Below are 10,831 nucleotides of genomic sequence, written 5' to 3'. Positions count from 1 at the left end.
TTAATTTAAAAAACAAAATCAGTCTATTTTAGTCCTCATTTAAACAGCAAACTCATGAACGTGTGTGTGTGTGACCTACTTAGTTGTACCTACTTAACCATATTTTGGGGACAGATTTGTACCCTGAAGTAAGCTAAACCTAAAAAATCTCCAAAAACTTCCTTTTTGAGAGACAACCTCATTTGTAAAAAACAGTTGTATAAAAATAAAGAGAATATTTGTACTTTTTTTTTTTTTTTTTTTGAATTTTAAAAATGCAGAAAGTTTTCTCTTAGGGTTATTGTCTAGGTTAGGTAAGGATTTATAATTAGCAGTATATAAAAGCAATAGCCATGTATGGAGTGTCCCCATATGGATATCAAAGGTAAAACAGAAAAGTGTGTATTTGTTGACCTCTCTGGACAGCGAGCTCCTGTCCATCCGTCTGAGCAGCTGCAGGTGTTGATGTCCACACACTTCCCTCCATTCACACACGGAGGAGAACACAGAGCTGCAAACACACACACACACACACCTTCAGTACACATCTACAGAAAACAATGTTTCAGATCACACACACACTCACGGGTGAGACACTGCGCTCCGCTGTAGTCGGAGGGACACTGGCAGGTGTTTGGAGCGACACACCGTCCACCGTTCGCACACGGCAGCTCACACACGGCTGAAACACACACATCAATCATCAGCATCAGTGTGTGTGTGTGTGTGTGTGTGTGTGTGTGTGTGTGTGAGATGCGGTCAGTGTTACCTGTGTGGCAGCCGTCCCCTGTCCAGCCCGGACGACACAGACAGACGTTCCACCGCATACAGGACCCTCCATGAGCGCAGGGTGGAGAACACATGGCTGAGACACACCACAATAAATACATAAACGCATACACATGCATGCATGAAAAACAGAGGCACAATTAAACAAAAATTAAAAATAAAACAATAATATCATAAAAAAAGATTTTTTAAATTGATCAAAAGTGACAGTTAAGACATTTATAGTGTAACAAAAGATTTTTATTTCAATTTCAAAACTTTCTATCCATCTGTGAATCCTGAAAAATAAAATGCATCACAGTTTACACAAAAAAAAATCATCATATTAGAATGATTTCTGAAGATCATGTGACACTGAAGACTGGAGTAATGATGCTGAAAATTCAGCTGCGCATCACAGAAATAAATGATAATTTAACAGCTATTCATATAGAAAAGAGTTATTTAAAATCACAATACTATTTCATAATTTTCACTGCATTTTTGATCAAATAAATGCAGCCTTGATGAAAATAAGAAATTTCTTCATGGGGAAGGCAATTCCAGAATGTTTCACACATTTTTCAAATATTATTATAAAAACTCAATACTAAAAACATCATAAAAAATAGTTCAATCCAAGAAGAAAACAGGATTATTTTATGTTCAGTGGGGAATAATTCATTATTCCACCATGTTATACATTCATTATTATAAACTGTAAGCCATTTTACATCGTATGTACAGAGTACTTTAAAAATGAATGCCCTGCTATTTGGGATAAAACTGTCTGTCAAATGTGTTAAAAAGTGTTAAAAAGTTCTGCATTAAAACTCAATCACACGACACATTACCCGAGCATCCTGGTCCAGGATATCCTGCAGGACAGTCGCAGGTGTTCGGAGCGACACACACTCCAGAGTTCAGACAGGCAGGTTCACACAGCGCTGGAAAATGATTTACGGCCATGAGGAGGGTGTTCTGGATGATCTAGTGTCATTGTGTCAGTGTGTGTGAAAACAGCCTTGACTCACGATGGCATTTCAGTCGGGTCGTCTTTACGCAACTCAAAGCCTGAGCGACAGCTGCAAATTAAAACCGCCAGCGTGATTCACACACACCTGCTCACAGCCGCCGTTAAAACTCACACACACTCGTCCCACATCTGCAGACAGAGACAGAGAAAGAAGTTACTCAGTATTTGAAAATAATAATAATAATTATTATTATTATTCAAAATATTGTTCTTATTTTATTAAATTAAAAACTTCTCTTTTGTTGATAATCAATATACAGATATAAAGTCACACCAAACATTTTTTTTCCAGATTTATGCAATTCATGTGGATCATATATATATATATATATATATATATCCCTGTGATATTGGATAATATGAACCAGTCAATAGTTTTTTTGTGTTTTACCAATGCAGGTTCTTTGGTCTGCACTGAGCTCCCATCCTGCTCTGCAGCTGCAATGGGATGTGACCCTCAGCACCAACGAGCAGGTGTGATCACATCCACCGTTCCTCAAGGCACATGAGGTCACATCTGTCAAAAGAGAGATGCACACATATGCATGCCTTAAATTAATGGAAAATGTATACATTAAAAAACATGTACAATGCATGCATTAGACAGGTAGAAAAAAATGCATGCATGGAAAGGATAAAAATGGCATCATGCAATAGATAGAAAATGTACCCGAGCAAAAAGATAGAAAGTGCATGGATGCAAAGGATAGAAAACGCATGCACGCAACAGATAGAAAATCAGCAGCCATGTGTAACAGATAGAAAAAGCATCCATGCAAGGATAGAAAAATGCATGCATGCAACAGATAGAAAATGCATCCATGCAAAAGATAGAAAATGCATGCATGCAACAGATAGAAAATGCATCCATGCAACAGATAGAAAAAGCATCCATGCAAATGATAGAAAAGGCTGCATCCATGCAACAGATATAAAAATGCATGGATGCAACAGACAAAAAATGCATCCATGCAACAGATAGAAAATGCATGGATGCAACAGACAGAAAATGATTCCATGCAAAAGGATAGAAAATGCATGCATGTAACAGATAGAAAATGAATGCATGCAACAGATAGAAAAAAATGCATCCATGCAAAGGATAGAAAATGCACGCATGCAACAGATATAAAAAGCATCAATGCAAAGGATAGAAAATGCATGCATGCAACAGATTAGAAAATGCATCCATGCAAATCAGATAGAAAAATGCATGCATGCAATAGATAGAAAATGCATCCATGTAAAACATAGAAAATGCATCCAGGCAAGGATAGAAAATGCATCCATGCAACGGAATTAGAAAATGCATGCATGCAACAGATAGAAAATGCATGCATGCAACAGATAGAAAATGCATCCATGCAACAGATAGAAAATGCATCCATGCAACAGATAGAAAATGCATGCATGCAACAGATAGAAAATGCATCCATGCAACAGATAGAAAATGCATCCATGCAAAGGATAGAAAAGGCAAGCATGCAACAGATAGAAAATGCATGCATGCAACAGATAGAAATGCATCCATGCAACAGATAGAAACTGCAAGCATGCAAAAGGATAGAAAATGCAAGCATGCAACAGATACAAATTTCATGCAAAGGATGGAAAACAGGATTTTCTTACATTTTTTTTTTTTTTTGAATTTAAAGTTACGTTATTAATATGATTCATGCAAAACAATAAAAACATACTTTACAACACACACACACAATCACACGTGTTATATTACGTAACTGACTGCAGGTGGGTGTTGCGGTGGTCCAGCAGCAGGGGGAAGGACAGTGACATTCGTGACCACCTGGTGTGTTTGTGCACTCGTGAGAACAGCCTCCGTTCTGTAGTTTACACTCGTCTAATGTCTATAAAACACACACACAGAGCTGTGAATGAGAGAAAATCCACTCTAGAACAGAAAAATAGACTCTTAACTGGCCAAAATTTGAGCCGGAAAGCGCACTGACCCACACAGCTGCGTCCATCGATGTGCAGCTGATATCGCGCGCGACACGAAGCAGAGAAATGAACCGCGCTGTGTTTGTGCAGGTCTGTTCACACGTGTCATTACTGCTCACACACTCGTCCACATCTACACAAAGACACACACGTGCAACCATTATTTATTTCACTACGGCACTATTTACTTCACTGCCCTGTTTATCCAAAAAATATGTTTTAAATGTTTTGGTAATACAAAATATACAGGTAGACGTCATGTTAATAAATGACATTAAATCAAATAAAAATTAAAATGATTTAAATGCTACTGAAGTGCAGAATTTCAGTTAAACTGAATCTAAGCGACTGAAGTGAACTGAGTTGCATTATACTGAATTCAATTCAGTTAAACTAAACTGAACTGAATGGAACTAAACTGAATTAATATGAACTGTAGCTGAACTGAAATGAAGAAAACATGAACAAAATTCAACCAAAACAGAAATTAATTGCATTGAAACAATGTAAAAAAAAGAAAAATGAATGAACCTGAATATATATGGAAAAACGTACAATTCACACTGAAGTAAATCACACCGAAGTGAATCACACACCAAAGTGATTCACACACAGAAGTGAATCACACCGAAGTAAATCACACCGAAGTGAATCACAGTGAAGTGAATCAGACTGAAGTGAATCACACCGAAGTGAATCACACTGAAGTGAATCACACTGAAGTGATATACACTGAAGTACAGTAAATCATATTGAAGTCAATGAACAGTGAAGTCAATCACACCGAAGTGAATCACACCGAAGTCAATCACACCACGGAACTGAATCACATTGAAGTGAATCACACTGAAGTAAATCACAGTGAAGTGAATCACACTGAAGTGAGTGTGGTGTATTGTGTGAGTGTGTACCTGTGCAGTTGTGCAGATCTGCAGTGATTGTGTATCCAGGGGCTGCAGACGCAGACTGTACGTCCCGGCTGATTCATGCAGTCGTGTTCACAGAGTCTGTTTTATCCTGAGTGCATTCATCCACATCTGAGCAAACCACAGACAGACGAGCATCAACATCATCATCATCATCATCATCATCATCATCATCATCATCACAGCATTCAGACTGCATGGATGGGGATCTCAGACTGACCGTAGCAGGAGTGTCCGTCTCCGCTTATCCCTGAAGACACTGGCAGAAATACGAGCCGATGATGTTCCCACAGCGAGCGTTAACATCACAGCCATGATCCCCGGACAAAACACTCGCTTATGTCTGACACGCACACATCAGTAATTGACTCATTTTAGCATCACTAAGACACTATTATAGTTTTTTTATTGTAGTTACTATAGTTCACTATTGTAGTTTATTCATTTTATTTTATTTTAGCTTTTTTCAATATTTTATTTCATGTATGTTTCATTTATGCTATTTCAAGTTACTTTTTTTTGTAGTTAACTATAATGATATAGAGAAGATATCTGAAGTGGCTTTGTGAATACCATGGTAAAGACAGTATTTTGTTTGTAAAAGGTGGCATTATAGCAAGGATTCCCAGATGTTTTTGTCAGGGCTCGATATCCTTTGACTTAAAATAATTTTAGTTTAAATCTTTTTATTATTGCTTTTCAACATATATACAGTACACACACAAATGCATATATATTATAAAAATTGCATATTCACATTTTCATATATTTAAATAAATCACATTAACATGTTCCAAGTTCTCTGATGTTGGTAAATGGTCACAAATAAAAAAAATAATTTTAATAATTCTAATAATGAACTATGCATTAGATGTAAGTGTGTGCGTGTGTATGTCACTCACCTGTGCAGTGTGTGCCGTTGCCACGGTAAACCGCGCTGACACACACACCTGTTAACTGCCCAGTGTGTTCTCACACTCGCCTTCGGCCGACACACACACATGCTGCTCCTCCACACACTCGTCCACATCGTGAGAACAACATCATCATCTGTTCACTGCATCTCTCTTCAGGTGAATTACACACTCTGTGATTTCTCTTTATTATAACATCTGGTGCTGTGTAGCTCGAGTCTAGGTTCAGACACAGAGCGAATGATAAAGCTACGATCACAGACAGACAGACTCGTACCCACACACGCGGCTCTGTGCTCTCTGAATCCAGCCTGACACACACACGTGTAGCTGCCGTCTGTATTCACACACACGTTACCCAGCTCCCTCCGGCAGCTGTCTTCGAAATTACACTCGTCAACATCTGCAGAGACACAGAAGAGCGTTCAAACATTCTCCTGACTCACCTGTCGCGCGCAGAGGAACTGACAGATACTCAACAAGTAAGGGTGAATTTAAGGGTGAATTTTCATTTCATGTCAACTTAAAAACTGAAATAAACAGAAAATATATAAAAATACAATAACTACGTAATCATTTTAGTTTATTTGGATGTAATAAAATAACTAAAACAAAAACTACACTTTTTTTTTTACATATTAAAAAAAAAGAAAGAGACAAAAACACACTACAAAATAAAACATTCAACTAAACTAAAAACAGAAAATATAAAAATAAAAACTAATTCAAAATTATTACTAAAATAATGTAAACATGCAGTCATGATGAATAATAAAAAATAAAAAAAAATCACAATAAGATCTATAATATGCATTTAGAAAACCGGGTGAATTTTCACTTCATGCTGACTTTAAAACTAAAATGAAAACAGAAAATACAAAAAAATAATCAAATAAATGAAAATAAAATAAAACAAAATCATTTAAATAATTTAACTGATTTTATTTCAGCTAGTTGCCATGGAAACATTTTTCAAATGAAAACAGAAAATTTAAAAATATAAATAATTTCAAAATTATTAATAAAAACAAAACAATTTTTTTTTACCATATACACTGATAAATAATAATAATATCATCACAATAAGATCTATAATACACTTTTATAGATCTATAATACACTTGAATTTTCATTTCAGATGTCAACAGAAAATATAAAAATGTATAAAATAAGATCAAATATAAAGAAAGCCTTTAAATACTTTTATTTCAGCAAGCTGCCAAGAAAACATTCCTCATTTTCATAGATTAACTAGATGTACTAAAATAACGAAAACCAAAACTTTAATAAAAAACATACAGACATACTGAGAAAAAGAAAAACGAATAAAAATGACAAAATTACTAAAACTTTCACAAACATGAAAACATAAAAACTAACAAAAAATAAAAACATGCACAAATTAAAAATAATAAAGAAAATAAAAAAAACTCATTCAAAACATTAATACAAAAAACTAAATTATACTAATATAACTCTGGTTGGATGACTAATCAATCAGTTTGACCATCCCTAAATGAAACACACACACACACACACACAGAGTGGACGTACCGACACAGTTGTGTCCGTGGAGCGCCAGCACGAATCCCGCCGGACACGAGCAGGTGAAAGATCCCGGTGTGTTTGTACACAAGGCTCCACTTCCACACACGCCTGCAGACCCGTAACTGCAGCTAACACACACTCATCTACATCTACAACACACACACAACACACACAATAACTAACTATTTATCACAGCCACATTCACAGTGTTTTAAACTCATAAACAGCTGAAAACGAAGAAGACGGCTTATGTAACAGGAATAGTTCACCCAAAAATGAAAATTGCTTGCAAATGTACTCATTCTTAGGGCATCCCAGATGTAGATGAGTTTGTTTCTTCATCAGATTTGGAGAAATGTAGCATTGCATCAGTGATTCAGCAATGGATGCTCTGCAGTGAATGGGTGCCGTCAGAATAAGAGTTGTATTTTAGCCGGCCCAGATGTTAACTGATGGACTGGAGTGCTGTGGATTATTATTGTGATGATTTTATCAGCTGTTTAGACTCTCATTCTGACGGCACCCATTCACTTGCAGTAAACGAGTGATGCAATGCTACATTTCTCCAAATCTTACGAAGAAACAAACTCATCCACATCTTCAATGCTCTGAGTTTTTGAGTAATGTTCATTTTTGAGTGTATTGTATCTGCTGAAGAATCTCGCTGAGAAAGTTAAAAAGTTTGTCCGTTGACATGTTTAAGTGTTTTCACAGGAGCTTGTGTTTATATCATGTACTTGCATTCGAGTTTCTCATGCACACCTTTACATCCTTCCGCACTCATCAGGTAACCACGGAAACAGCTGCACAGGTAGGATCCAGGTGTTGTTTGTGCAGTTTGGCATGGTAACCGCAAGGCCCCGGGTCGACCCTGGCGACACTCATCAACATCTGAAAGATAGGAAAAGTATATTTACCATAATAATGTATTGTTTATTAATTAATATTCATAATAATACAACACTTTTCAGTGAAGGTATACTGCTGAAGATCTCAGACTTTAATTAAAGACTTTATTTACAGGTTTGTCTGTTCTTGTGAGGGTCAAATGTACTAATATAGGAAGAAGACATTCTCATAAGTGTGTGTGTGTGTGTGTGTGTGTGTGTGTGTGTGTGTGTGTGTGTGTGTGTGTGTGTGTGTGTGTGTGTTTTGACCTGTTAATGAAGGTTTTGTGTGTCGTATCGCTCAAGTTGCCGATGGGGAATGTAACTTCAGTCTAAATACAAACACACATTAGAGTTAAATAAAGTAAAACTAAAGCATATACCAATTGTATGTTACTTGAAATAAAATAATTTAGTTAATAAAATATTAACTAAACTTAACCTAAATATATATTTAATTTTTTTATTTTATTTTAATTCAGCTATTTGCCAAGACCACATTTTGCATTTTCATTTAGTTTTTCTTGTTATACTAAAATAACTAAAACATGAAAACTAAATAAAAATACAAAAAAAAAAAACAAAAAAAAAGAAAAAAAAAAACAAAAAAAAAAAAAAAAAATTAACAAAACATTAAAAAAAATTAAAATGAAAACAGAAGATCTAAAAATAAATAAATGAATAAATAGCCTACTCAAAATATTAATAAAAACCAAATATTTCAATTTTATTTCAATTATCATTATTGTAATGCAGGGAAAATAAATGATTGATAAAAATGTTAATTATTTATAAATAAAATATTACAATAATTGATATAATAAAACATTTAGCAAATTGTAAAGAATATTTTAAGTGTATTTTAATATTTTAAAAGCAAGATTTTTGTGTCCTTTTCATTACTGTAATAATATAGAATTATGGATGTAAATGTGCTTAGTTGTCATGAAGACAATGAAATAGTGTATTAAAAGGTTATTATAAATGCATTATTTGGGTAAGTGTTGTAAAAAATAACAATATAATGTATATAAAAGAGGTGAGATCCACCATGAATCTAACCTGGTCTGTGGTCTGTTGTGTGTCGCTGTATTTCAGAACTTCATTCTCTTCTTGTTCAGCGCTGAGAGTCACAAACAACATGAGAAACACTGACAGAAACCGCCTGACTGACATCCTGCAGAAGAACATCATCAGAACCATCAAACATCGGAAGAAATGCAGCACAGCAGAGTCTGAAGAGCCCATAAAACACACTTCAAAGGGAACAACAGAGTTCAGACAAAGAGCTCCATAAAACTCTGCAGGCTTGGGGGTCGAGCTGATGTCAAGCCCAGACATGAAGCAGACAGTCATCATCCTTCTTTAGCAACACACACACACACACACACACACACACACACACTCACAGAGAGAGAGACACTCTCCCATACACACACACAACCTCTAAACGTTATATATATATGTGTGTATATTTGTATATTTGTCATAAAAACACAGCTCTGACTCTTTGGAAGTCGTGCAAACACTTTAGGACACAAATAGTTGAGTAATTAAAAACACAGCTTACTTACACATACGTTCTGTTACATTGCATCACAAAGCTGCGGCATACATTACAGCTGCACTCATGAAATGACTCGCGCAGCATAAAGAAACGCAAGCATCGACAAACAATACAGCAAAGCAGGCCACAAAAGAAAGATTCAAAATAATCTCTGTGTATTTAAATTATAAATGATTCCACTTAAAAACACACCTGAAATTGCGGAGATCTCGCGCAGCGCAAGGATCGCAGCGTGCAGATGTTGGATCTCTGAACGACTCTTTGACTGACTCGGGAATCACGACTCCCGAATGAATCCTGAAGGACTCGTTCGAATTAAAACGCCGGCTTCCGTTTAAATAATGTTGTAGTTTTAACGTTTACGCTGCTATTCTAAGGCACAAAAACACAACGGACATTTCTTAATGACTGAGTGACATAATATTTGTTCTTTTACTGATTCGTTCATTTGAATCACATACACGCGAGAATCCCGAGTCACTCCAGCTGAGTGAAATTGATTCCACATCCTGCAGTTTAACTCTTTCCTGTCCGTTCAGGGACAAACTATCAGAACAATAGACATTTATATGGTGCAACAAGAACAAAGTATTGTAATGTGTTAAAGAAAAAAAAAAATAAAAAAAAAAGAAAGAAAGAAAGAAAGACTTTTTAAATGTTAAATGAGTCCTTTAAAGCATCAGTCTCTTAAAAACAACTCTGCAATCACGATACCATCAATTTATAAATGACTGTAAATAGCAACAGTTCCTTTATGATACATAGTTTTCTATTTTGGTGTTTTATACTGTTCAAATGTTCTTTCTACATCTAAACAATGTTTAAATCTAATACATGTAAAAGCAATGAAATGAATATTATCAATCCATCTTAATAGCAATCTATTTTAATATATACTTAATGTGTACAATCTTAATATTTATCCATTAAATATCTATCTACCTATCTATCTTAATATCAATCTTTATGATAGATCTTGAGAACGAGAGCTTCTCTCAGATGCAGCTGTAAGAAATGCATTATGCTGTGCTGAAATGTGCCAAGAAGCTCGTAAAGATCTTAATTACACCTCAAACAGCGCTTTACCTCCGGTGTGGCTCGCCAAAAACACCAGCAATGGATCTCAGGATCACAAACACATAAAAGCGCTCTTAAACAGTGCCAACGTTGGCTGTGATTCTCATTTGTATCATAAACATGTTTAACAAGATGCATGAATATCAAAGACAGAGACCGAGACAAACAAA

General features: G+C 35.5%; 1 long non-coding RNA gene across 1 annotated transcript; it reads right to left on the bottom strand.

Moving 5' to 3' along the window:
- Positions 1-400: 400 nt before the first annotated feature.
- LOC122140479 lies at positions 401-1,791 on the bottom strand. Its single transcript, XR_006157160.1, has 5 exons — positions 1,782-1,791; positions 1,602-1,694; positions 749-844; positions 566-661; positions 401-490 (listed from the first exon to the last, which is right to left on the bottom strand). It is a non-coding gene; the product is annotated as an uncharacterized LOC122140479 (long non-coding RNA).
- Between the last annotated feature and the right edge of the window lie 9,040 nt (positions 1,792-10,831).

This window comes from Cyprinus carpio, chromosome B18, assembly GCF_018340385.1.
Source record: "Cyprinus carpio isolate SPL01 chromosome B18, ASM1834038v1, whole genome shotgun sequence".
In the NCBI taxonomy this organism is placed as follows: Eukaryota; Metazoa; Chordata; class Actinopteri; order Cypriniformes; family Cyprinidae; genus Cyprinus; species Cyprinus carpio.
Note: the sequence above shows the minus strand (reverse complement) of the source record. Positions and strands in the feature narration are given on the sequence as shown.